Source organism: Gekko japonicus, unplaced genomic scaffold (assembly GCF_001447785.1).
Source record: "Gekko japonicus isolate JY-2015 unplaced genomic scaffold, Gekko_japonicus_V1.1 scaffold1732, whole genome shotgun sequence".
Lineage (NCBI taxonomy): Eukaryota > Metazoa > Chordata > Lepidosauria > Squamata > Gekkonidae > Gekko > Gekko japonicus.
In genome coordinates this window covers 277,482-288,560 of record NW_015175412.1, presented here as the reverse complement: position 1 = coordinate 288,560, position 11,079 = coordinate 277,482, and positions in this window count along the sequence as shown.

Below are 11,079 nucleotides of genomic sequence, written 5' to 3'. Positions count from 1 at the left end.
CCTCTGCCTCTCGCGGCGGAGATAGCGCGGGCCGGCCGCGGATTGGGCGGACGGCGCTCCGGCTCGGGCACGCCTCCTCGCTCGGAGACAGACAGGCAGACGGGGGGCGTCGAGGCTGCGGTGGGGAAGGCTGACAGCATCGGAGAGATCCAAGATCAGGGGAAGCTCCGAGCCGGACAGCGATCGGGTTAGTCTGCAAGGCGCTGCTGGGCTCTCTGGCTCTTTTCTGCTGCTACAGACAGGCGACCGACCCATCTTGGTCTGTCTCCACGGAAGGCACCGCATTTAGTCCGTACAGTCTTGTGAAGGGACTTGCCCTGGTACAAACAAGACGTCATCTTTCGCACCAATTGCAGAAGACTGAGACCCTTTAATTAAAAAAAAAAAAAAACAACCCCACCACAATCCACAAGGTATCTGAAAAAGTGAGCAGTGACTCATGGAAGCTCCTAGGGTAAAGGGAAAGGTTTCCCTTGCTCGAAAGCCTATCGAATCCGACTCCAGGGGGCGGTGTTCATCTCCGTTTCCAAGCCAAAGAGCCAGCGCCGTCCGAAGACGTTTCCGTGGCCATGTGGCCGGCATGACTAGACACCGAGGCGCACGGAAGACTGTTACCTTCCCACCGAAGCGGTACCTATTTATCTACTTGCAGTTTCGAACTGCTAGGCTGGCTGGAGCTGGGTTGCCCCAGACTGAGAGTTCCTATAAGAACATAAGAGAAGGCAATGCTGGATCAGGCCAATGGCCTATCCAGTCCAACACTCTGTCACACAGCGGCCAAAAATACCAGGTGCCATCAGGAGGTCCACCAGTGGGGCCAGGACACTAGGAGCCCTCCCACTGTTGCCCCCACCCCAAGCACCAAGAATACAGAGCATCACTTGCCCCAGACTGAGGGTTGCTATAAGAACATAAGAGAAGCCAATGTTGGATCAGGCCAATGGGCTATCAAGTCCAACACTCTGTGTCACACAGTGGCCAAAAATACCAAGTGCCCTACGGAGGTCCAGCAGTGGGGCCAGGACACTACAAGCCCTCCCACTGTTGCCCCCCCAAGAACCAAGAATACAGAGCATCCCTTGCCCCAGACCGAGAGTTCCTATCTGTACCTTGTGGCTAAGAGCCACTGAGGGACTTCTGTAGATAATCATACACTGATGATATTTTGTAAAATACATGGATAGCCTCCACCACCCTGCTGGCTTTCTAGTTCACAGCTCGTGGTGTCTTCGAAGCTTTTGCATTTAGCAGGGGAACGTGTTTAGTCAAACTGTGACATCCCCCCGACACACACACCCAAATGTTGTGGTTATTAAGGAAGAGGCTTTTGTTTCCTGGCTGCCTTGCCCAGGTGTTCAGCTCACCTGTCTCTCCCTCCCAAAGGGTGGAAACACGTCAGGTCACTTGCACTTTGTAATGAGGTGTTCTTTGGGCTTAACTGTATTTCTAAGAAATACATGTTTTTTGTACATAATAAGTATACACTAGGTTTTTAATATTGGCCCTTTATCAGGCCTCTTTCTCCCTGTGTCTTACTTTCACTCACAAGCAACCTTGAAATGTATTTACTTCATCGGTACCCCACTTTTCTCCACAAGGGTGGTCCAAGGCAGTTTACAGCATTCTCCTCTCTTCCCTTTATTCTTCAGAACGATCCTGTGAGGCAAATTAGGCTGAGAGCGTGTGACTAGCCCGAGGTCGCCCAGCGAGCTTCAGTAGCATGAGTGGGGATTCAAACCCAGCTCTCTAAGATCCTACTCTGACACTATTGACCGCTATACCACACTGGCTCTCAACACATCAGTGTAGCTTCCATGTTGCACCAGTTAGAGGGAAGGGGTTATAGCCGCTTCCCTGGACAGAAGGGGACCTGATTCAGCTACTGTAGTGATTGAAAAGGGGAGTTTGGTGTAGTGGTGAGGAGCACGGACTCTAATCTGGGAGAACCGGGTTCGATTCCCACTCCTCCACATGCAGCTGCTGGCGTGACCTTGGGTCAGTCACAAGTTCTTTCAGAGCTGTTCTTTCACGAGCGGTCCTCGAAAGAGCTCTCTCAGCCCCACTTACCTCACAGGCAGTGTTCCCTCTAGGCTGAGTTAGCGTGAGCTAGTTCACAGTTTTTTAGCCTCTGGCTCACACATTTTTGTCTCAGCTCAAGAAGGATGTAGCTCCAGAGCAAACTAATGTTTGCATTAGCCGAATCGCTCGCTCACAACTTTCATGCCAGCAGCTCACAAAGCAGAATTTTTGCTCACAAGACTCCACAGCTTAGAGGGAGCATTGCTCACAGGGTGTCTGTTGTGGGGAGGGGAAGGGAAAGGAGTTTGTAAGCCGCTCTGAGACTCCTTTGGGGAGTGAAGGACGGGGTATCAATCCAATTATTTCTTCTTCTTTGGGTGGGATATAAATTGAAATTAATAAATGAATAATAAATAAAATTCTTATTCCTCCTCCTCCTCCCACGGCTGGTGAAGGCTACTGGGCAGTCTACAAGATTAACCCTTTGAAAACAAGTTTGGTGACCAAGCAGGGAGATGAATTTAAAATATGGAATTACCATGAGGCGTGGGGGGAGGGGAAGAAGAAGAGAGGAAGAGATTGGATTTATACCCCATGGCCCTTCACTACCCGAAGGAGTCTTAGAGCGGCTTACAATCCCCTTTCCCTTCCCCTCCCCACAACAGACACCCTGTGAGGTAAAAGAAGAAGAAGAAGAGATTCGGTTTATACCCTACCCTTCACTCAGAACGGCTTACAAACTCCTTCCCCTTCCCCTCCCCACAACAGACACCCTGTGAGGTAAAAGAAGAAGAAGAAGAGATTGGATTTATGCCCCGCCCTTCACTACCCAAAGGTGTCTCAGAGCGGCTTACAAACTCCTTTCCCTTCCCCTCCCCACAACAGACGCCCTGTGAGGCGGGTGGGGCTGAGAGAGCTCTGACAGAAACTGCTCTTTTTTCAAGAACAGCTCTTATCAGAACTACGGCTTGCCCAAGGTCATCCAGCCACGTGCAAGTGGAGGAGTGGGGAATCAAACCCGGTTCTCCCAGATTAGAGTCCGCACACTTAACCACTACACCAAACTGGCTCTCAAACTGGCTCTCAACTGGGAGGGTTGAAGGGATCCAGTTTCGGAAACTCCTGAAGATTCGCAGGGTAAGGCGGGATACAAATAGAATAAACTATGTTAAAAAAACCCTAAACAAACGGGGGTAGAACCTGGGGAGTTCGGTGGCCTCAGTGGGGCACAATGCCTTAGAGTCCACCCTCCAACGCATCCATTTCCTCCAGTGGATCTGTACCCAGTAGTCTGGAGAGGAGCTGTAATCAGTGTTCCCTCTAAGCTGAGTTAGTGTGAGCTGCCTCGCAGTTTTTGAGCCTCTGGCTCACACATTTTTGTCTTCGCTCAGGAAGGAGGGCTTCAGTGCAGACTAATTGATGCAGCAGCCAAATCTCCTGCTCACAACATGAATGCCAGCAGCTCACAAAGTAGAATTTTTGCTCACAGGGCTCCATAGCTTAGAGGGAACATTGGATCCAGGGGATCCCCAGGTCCCACCAGGAGGCTGGCATCCCTGTCTCCTGGCCACCCGCTCCACACCTTGTCAGACCGTTCCCAGTCCGCAAATTCCAGCTCTGACACACACACACACACACACTCTTTTAACTCCACATATTCTTATCAAGCCCATTCAACTGGGGCGGGAGGGAAGCATTTTGGTCGAGAAACTCACTGCAGGCTCCTTCTGTATGTATTTCTGGGGCCTCCTGACAGCTGCCTGCAGGTACTCATTTGTTTTCCTGATTGCCTTCCCGAGCTGCATTTCCCCCCCCCCACACACATGCATGCCCGGCTCCCCTTGCCTAAGTGCAAACCATCGTTCATTTTCCGTCTCCGTGGGACCACCCTGGGTCATTTTTCACCCTGGCAGGGTGAGATCTGTGAGGGCTGAAGCCACCTCTTTAGCATGCAAATAAGGATTCCGAAGCCGGAGACCACAGGCCGATCTTCCTCCATCGTGTTCTGGCCGACCCTCCTCCACCATGTTCCAATTAATCCTCCTGCTGCCTCTCTCGGCCCATTTTTAACTGGGAAGAGAAGGCTCGGGGGTTGTCAGAGACGCTGCCCCCCTCTTCGCCCGGGTTTGACGTCACCCCAAGGAGCCTAAAATCTCTCCGAGCCAAAATAGCTGTGATCATGGCTCGCCTGGTTGCTGAAGTCTTCCCGAAAGCCACCGTGGCGGTTTGCGATGCGTCGAACACTGCAAGGAGCATGAGAGACAGAGAGATTGCCTGGCTCATCCGCTCTGGTTTTAAACACACACACACACACACACCGGCTATTAATCCACAGCATCGTTATTTTACAGTTTTGGGGCTTTCCCCATGGACATGCTGTTGGATATTGTAATCCTGCCTGCAAGGAGATCTGGGAGAGAAAGGGTGGAGAGAATTCTCTCACTCGGGTGCACACGGCAGTTGGCCATTGCTTGGCCTTCTGTTTTTTTCATTTTATATAGGAACTCTCTTCTCTCTCTTAACCTGGACTTGGAGCTGTAGCAAGTGAACCCTTTTTTGGAGTTAACCTGTTCACAAGAAGTTACATGTCCCTACTTTTATATGACAAAGAGTGATGAACACATGGAATTCACTGCCACAGGAGGTGGCGGCGGCTACAAGCACGGACGGTTTCAAGAGGGGATTGGATAAACATATGGAGTAGAGGTCCATGATGAGTGGCTATTAGCCACAAGGTATAGAGAGGAGCTCTCGGTCTGGGGCAAGGGATGCACTGTGTTCTTGGTGCTTGGGGGGGCAACAGTGCTCCCGGACTCAAATCTAACTGTTTGACTGCAGACCAAGACAGCTGCCCTCTGAAACTCTCTTTTCTTCGTTACTGCTTTTCGTGTGTGACAGTAACAAAGAAACCGGGCACAGTGCAGACTGCTCACAAGGACAGTCATATAAGAACGTCAGAAGAGCCCTGCTGGATCAGACCAGTAGTCCATCTAGTTCAGCCTTCTGTCTCACACGGTGGCCAGCCAGTTCATCTGGAGGTCTAGCAACAGGGCACAGAGGCCGAGGCCTTCATGAGAACATCAGAAAAGCCCTGCTGGATCAGACCAGTGGTCCATCTAGTCCAGCATCCTGCCTCACACAGTGGCCAGCCAGTTCCTCTGGAGGTCTAGCAACAGGGCACAGAGGCCGAGGCCTTCATAAGAACCTCAGAAGAGCCCTGCTGGATCAGACCACCGGTCCATCTAGTCCAGCATCCTGCCTCACACAGGGGCCAACCACTTCCTCTGGAACGCCAGCAACAGGGCAGAGAGGCCGAGGCCTTCATACGAATCTAAGTACAGCTCTTCTGGATCAGACCAGTGGCCCATCTAGTCCACCATCTTGTCTCACACAGGGGCCAACCAGTTCCTCTGGAGGGCCAACAACAGGGCAGAGAGGCCGAGGCCTTCATAAGAACCTCAGAAGAGCCCTGCTGGATCAGACCAGGGGTCCGTCTAGCTCAGCATCCCGTCTCACACAGTGGCCAACCAGTGCCTCTGGATGTCCAAGAACGGGGCATAGAGGCCGAGGCCTTCCCCTGATTCTGCCTCCTGGCTCTGTGATTCAGAGGATTGGTGCCTCTGAACGTGGAGGTTCCCCTCAGTCAGCATGGCTGGTACCCATTGATAGACTTATCCTCCATGAATCTACCTAATCCCCTTTTAAAGCAGTCTAGAGAAGACCGGTCTCCGGTGTGCAAGGAAGAAGGACACGAACTGTACGGTCGAGAGCGGATTGCCTGGCCGCTGCAAACTGCCACTTCTTAGCAACAGCTGACTGTCCTGATTTCTCCCAGAGCCTGGAGGGGCCGAACCTTCAGCCGCCCAAGAGCCCCCAGTGCCTGGCCATGTGCCTGCTCGCTCCTTCCCTAGCAACCGGAACACATGTCGGTTTCCTGAATGCGTGGGTCGACCCTGGGAATGTGTGTTGGCTCCGGGATAGAATAGAGCATCGGCAGGAAAACGCAGCCAGCTCAGGGGGAGGTGCCCTCTCTAGCTGCAGCTCTTGCCCGGCTTCCTTGCCAGCTAATTCCTTGCCCGCGACATGACACAGCTCCTTGAAGGCCTTTGAAAGGGGCATGACTCAGAGCGGCAGCTTCCTGCTAAGTCATTCTTTGGCTAAGTGCCTTCCCCCTGGGGCTAGATCCAATTCACCATAAATTCATGGAAATTACCTCGCTGAGCCACATTCAGGCTCGGTCAGATCCAGGGTTCTGAGAGTTCGGGGCCGGCCAAACGACGCCTGGTGGGAAGTTCATAAGCAAGCCGTGGCTGTTGTGTGCTCCCTAAAGAGAGCTAGACGGCCCCTCAAATACGGAGGCCTCTGCTTCTGTGGCCGTCTGATAGGCCCATTATCTGCAGTGAATCTTTCTATGAAGCTTTTCAGTTTCGCAAGCAGGGGTCATTTCGTAGAAAAAGAGGTGCAGGAGCTCATTAGCATAACTTATTAGCAGGGGTCATTCCCTGCGGGAGCGCACAGGAGCGGAGCTCCGGCGGGAAAGAGCCCAGGGGGCGGGCATATGCAACAAGCCCCGCCCCCTGCTCCCAGCAGCCCTCAGTCAGGGCAAGAAGCAGCCAGGAAAGCTGCAGAGCCCCTCCCCCAGGCCCCCTGGTCCAAAACAGTCCAGTGGCACCTTTAAGACCAAGTTTTATTCAGGTACAAGCTCTCCCTCCTCTGCGAAGACAGATCTGCACATCCCCCCCCCAATAGCTAGCAATCCAAAACAGCCCAGTGGAGCCTGAGCGGTGGGTGTTGCCTTCTGACACACTTCCGGTGATGTCAGGGAGTGTGGCATATGCAAATAGGTTATGCTAATGAGTTATGCTAATGAGCTCCTGCACCTCTTTCTCTACTAAATGACCCCTGCCTATTAGCATAACTCTTTAAAAATTCCAAATCTCTCTCTTTTGCTAGTATGTCCTAGGGTCTGGGCACTTCCGTGTCTTAACCACTTGAGCCACCGCAGGCCCTTTTATACATCTATTATACACAGTGTCATATGCGATGACAAACCTAAACAGCATGATAAAAAGTAGAGACATCACCCTGCCAACCAAAGTCCGCATGGTCAAAGCAATGGTATTCCCAGTAGTCGTGTATGCCTGCGAGAGTTGGACTATAAGGAAGGTCGAGCGCCGAAGAATAGATTCTTTTGAACTAGGGTGCTGGAGAAGACTCTTGAGAGTCCCTTGGACTGCAAGAAGATCAAATCAGTCAATCCTAAATGAAATCAACCCTGACTGTTCCCTGGAAGGCCAGAGACTGAAACTGAAGCTCAAATACTTTGGCCACCCAATGAGAAGGGAGCACTCACTGGAGAAGACCCCGATGCTGGGAAAGATTGAAGGTCAAAGAAGATGGGGACGGTAAAGGATGAGATGGTTAGACATTGTCATAGATGCAACGAACATGAAGTTGAGCCAACTTCAGAGGACAGCAGAAGACCGGAAGGCCTGGCGTGATCTGGTCCATGGGGTCGTGAAGAGTCGGACTTGACTGTGCGACTGAACAACAACAACATATACTTTTCCATATCTTCCTAACACTGTGACCAATGTTCCCTCTAAGCTCTGGAATCTTGTGAGCAAAAATTCTACTTTCTGAGCTACTGGCATTGAAATTGTGAGCGAGTGATTTGGCTACTACATAAATTAGTTTGCCCTGGAGCCATCCTTCCTGAGCTAAGACAAAAATGTGTGAGCCGGAGGCTAAAAAACTGTGAACTAGCTCACACTAACTCAGCTTAGAGTGAACACTGACTGTGACCCTCAGTTTTTCTATCATAACCTCCAGGTGGTGACCGGAGACCTTCGAGGATTGCAACTGGTCTCCAGGTGACAGAGATCATTTCCCCAGGAGAAAATGGCTGCTTCGGAGGGTGGACTCTACAGCACGACGCCCCACTGAAGTCCCCTGCCTCCCCACACCCACCCTCCTCAGGGTCCACCCCCCAAATCTCCAGGTATTTCCCAACCCGGAGCTGACCACCCTGATCACAGCCTCTCCGATTGTCTCTTTCTTTCCTAACTAAGACGTGAGCAGAGGTGAGATTCAAACCCGGGACTTCCCGGTTCCCGTTATGTGGAGAGACGTGGAAAAGGTCCAGGCCTGCGGGATCGCTAATTAATGCTGGAAGGGCTGCCAGCTTTCTTGGAAAGGCTCCGACACCTTTCCAAATGAACTCCTAATTTGAAGCAAGTGGTAATTAAAACAGGGCCTCCTCGATAATGAATCCAAGCAGCTAGATTACCCAGAGGACTCGTCGCGCTTCTCTTCCGTTGGCGGCTGTCAGAGATTGGGATGTCTCTGCCTAGCGGGTTATGCCATAGAACACTGGCTATGGGCTCTGCTTTCGCGCTCTTTCCCGCCTTTCCTCTTCCTGCTTGTCAGGGGAGCTTGGGAAGTATTTCAGGAAGGTAGACGGCAGCGCAGTGAAAGCAAGGTGATACAGACAATAATGCGTATGACATCAGTATGCAGTTTGAAGAAGAAGAAGAAGAGATTGGATTGATACCCCAGCAATCAATACAATGGCCCTGTTCACACGCCAAATTTGCCGCGGGAGAGCCACGAATGTTGGGCGGATTTTCCGGGTGTGATCACACCGCAACATCTGGCAGGCGTAGTGCACCCGTGGCCAACCCATGGCGTCCCGCCGGAACTGTGCAGTTAAAAAGTACCTGCACAAAAGTACTGGCAAATGGTTTGCCACAGGCTGCTGACGGACGCCTTCCATGTGATCGCGCCAGCATGGCTTTTCCCTCCGGCCGTCTTCGTTGAAGCGCGGGGGCCAAGGGATGGAACCGTGGTGTGCCACCGACGTGTCTGATCGCGTTCTGGTGGGTCTAACTGCACCACCGCATTATCTGGCCCGTGTGACCGGGGCCAATAAGAGGCAAATAAATAACAGAACGGATAAAAGAACTGTAAAATCATAAAATATAATAGAATCTAAAATTATACATAGAAATCTAAAAAGTTTAAAACGCAGAAATGGTAAAAATTAATATTAAGATCAAAGGTTAAAATCGTCGAAGAATAGATTCTTTTGAACTATGGTGCTGGAGAAGACTCTTGAGAGTCCCTTGGACTGCAAGGAGATCAGATCAGTCAATCCTAAAAGAAATCAACCCTGACTGTTCCCTGGAAGGCCAGATAATGAAACTGAAGCTGAAAGACTTTGGCCACCAGATGAGAAGGGAGCACTCACTGGAGAAGAAGACCCTGATGCTGGGAAAGATTGAAGGTCAAAGAAGACGGGGACAGCAAAGGATGAGATGGTTAGACAGTGTCATCGATGCAACGAACATGAAATTGAGCAAACTTCAGAGGACAGCGGAAGACAGGAGGGCCTGGCGTGATCTGAACAACAAAAAAAGGCATATCTGTACTTCTTTATCTCTTTCCTACTTCGGTAGGCCAACCAATCAATTTTGGCACAGCCATTTTCTCCAGGGGAACTCATCTTCGTCATTCAGAGATCAGTTGTAATTCCGGGAGCTCTCCAGTCTGCACCTGGAGGCTGGCAACTCCAGTGACTCCAAAGCAGAAGAAGAAGAAGAAGAAGAAGAAGAAGAAGAAGAAGAAGAAGAAGAAGAAGAAGAAGAAGAAGAAGAAGAAGAAGAAGAAGAAGAAGAAGAAGAGGAGGAGGAGGAGGAGGAGCAGGAGATTGGATTTATACCCCGCCCTCCACTACCCAAAGGAGTCTCATAGCAGTTCACAATCTCCTTGACTGCTGCATCGATTAGTTTGCTCTGGAGCCATCCCTTCCTGAGTGAAGACAAAAATGTGTGAGCTGGAGGCTGAAAAACTGTGAGCCGGCTCACACTAACTCAGCTTAGAGGGAACACTGTTGGCAACCCTACCTGACCAGAAAGCCCTTATGCTCTAGGCAAGTCATGGAAAAGCAAACAGCTGCCTGCTTCTCTGAAGAAGAAGAGATTGGATTTATACCACGCCCTTCACTACCCAAAGGAGTCTCAGAGCTGCTTACAAACTCCTTTCCCTTCCCCTCCCCACAACAGACACCCAGTGAGGTGGGTGGTGCTGAGAGACCTCTGACAGAAACGTCTCTTTTTCAAGGACAGCTCTGACAGAGCTACGGCTTGCCCAAGGTCCTCCAGCCAGGTGCAAGTGGAGGAGTGGGGAATCAAACCCGGTTCTCCGCGATTAGAGTCCGCGCACTTAACCACGACACCAAACTGGCTCTCTGGAATTAGACCTCTCCGTGCTCCTTCCATGTTCAAGCCTCTGCTACCCACTCTGGGGACATATGAATGAAGCAGTCATGTGACTGGGTGAATGGAGCTTCCCCCCCCCCCCCCCGTGCCCATTTTAATTGCCACCCCGGCACTCAACTCCAATATTCCTCTTTAGCGGCAATAGCCAGTTCCGTACCTCTCTCAGGCTCCCACACAGGGCACAGTACCTTCCCTTCCTTTGGAAATGCTTTTGTCAAATCTGCTCAAAGAACAGCGGGGGTACCGTCACCGATTGCTTGCATCCCTGTAGCCAGGATTTTGTGGCTTGTGGGGCAAAATTATTTCTGGTGGGGGCGGGGCTAAAGACTAGGAACTGGAAGCGACTTACCTTTGCTTCAGATTGTTGTTGTTGTTCAGTCGCACAGTCGAGTCCGACTCTTCGCGACCCCTTGGACCAGATCACGCCAGGCCTTCCGGTCTTCCGCCGTTGGCTCAACTTCATGTTCGTTGCTTCGTTGCTTCAGATGCACTGTGCATATCTTCTGTTCTGTAGCAATACTATAGAGAAGAGAAGAAGAGAAGAAGAGAAAAGACTAGGAACTGGAAGCGACTTACCTTTGCTTCAGATTGTTGTTGTTGTTCAGTCGCACAGTCGAGTCCGACTCTTCGCGACCCCTTGGACCAGATCACGCCAGGCCTTCCGGTCTTCCGCCGTTGGCTCAACTTCATGTTCGTTGCTTCGTTGCTTCAGATGCACTGTGCATATCTTCTGTTCTGTAGCAATACTATAGAGAAGAGAAGAAGAGAAGAAGAGAAAAGA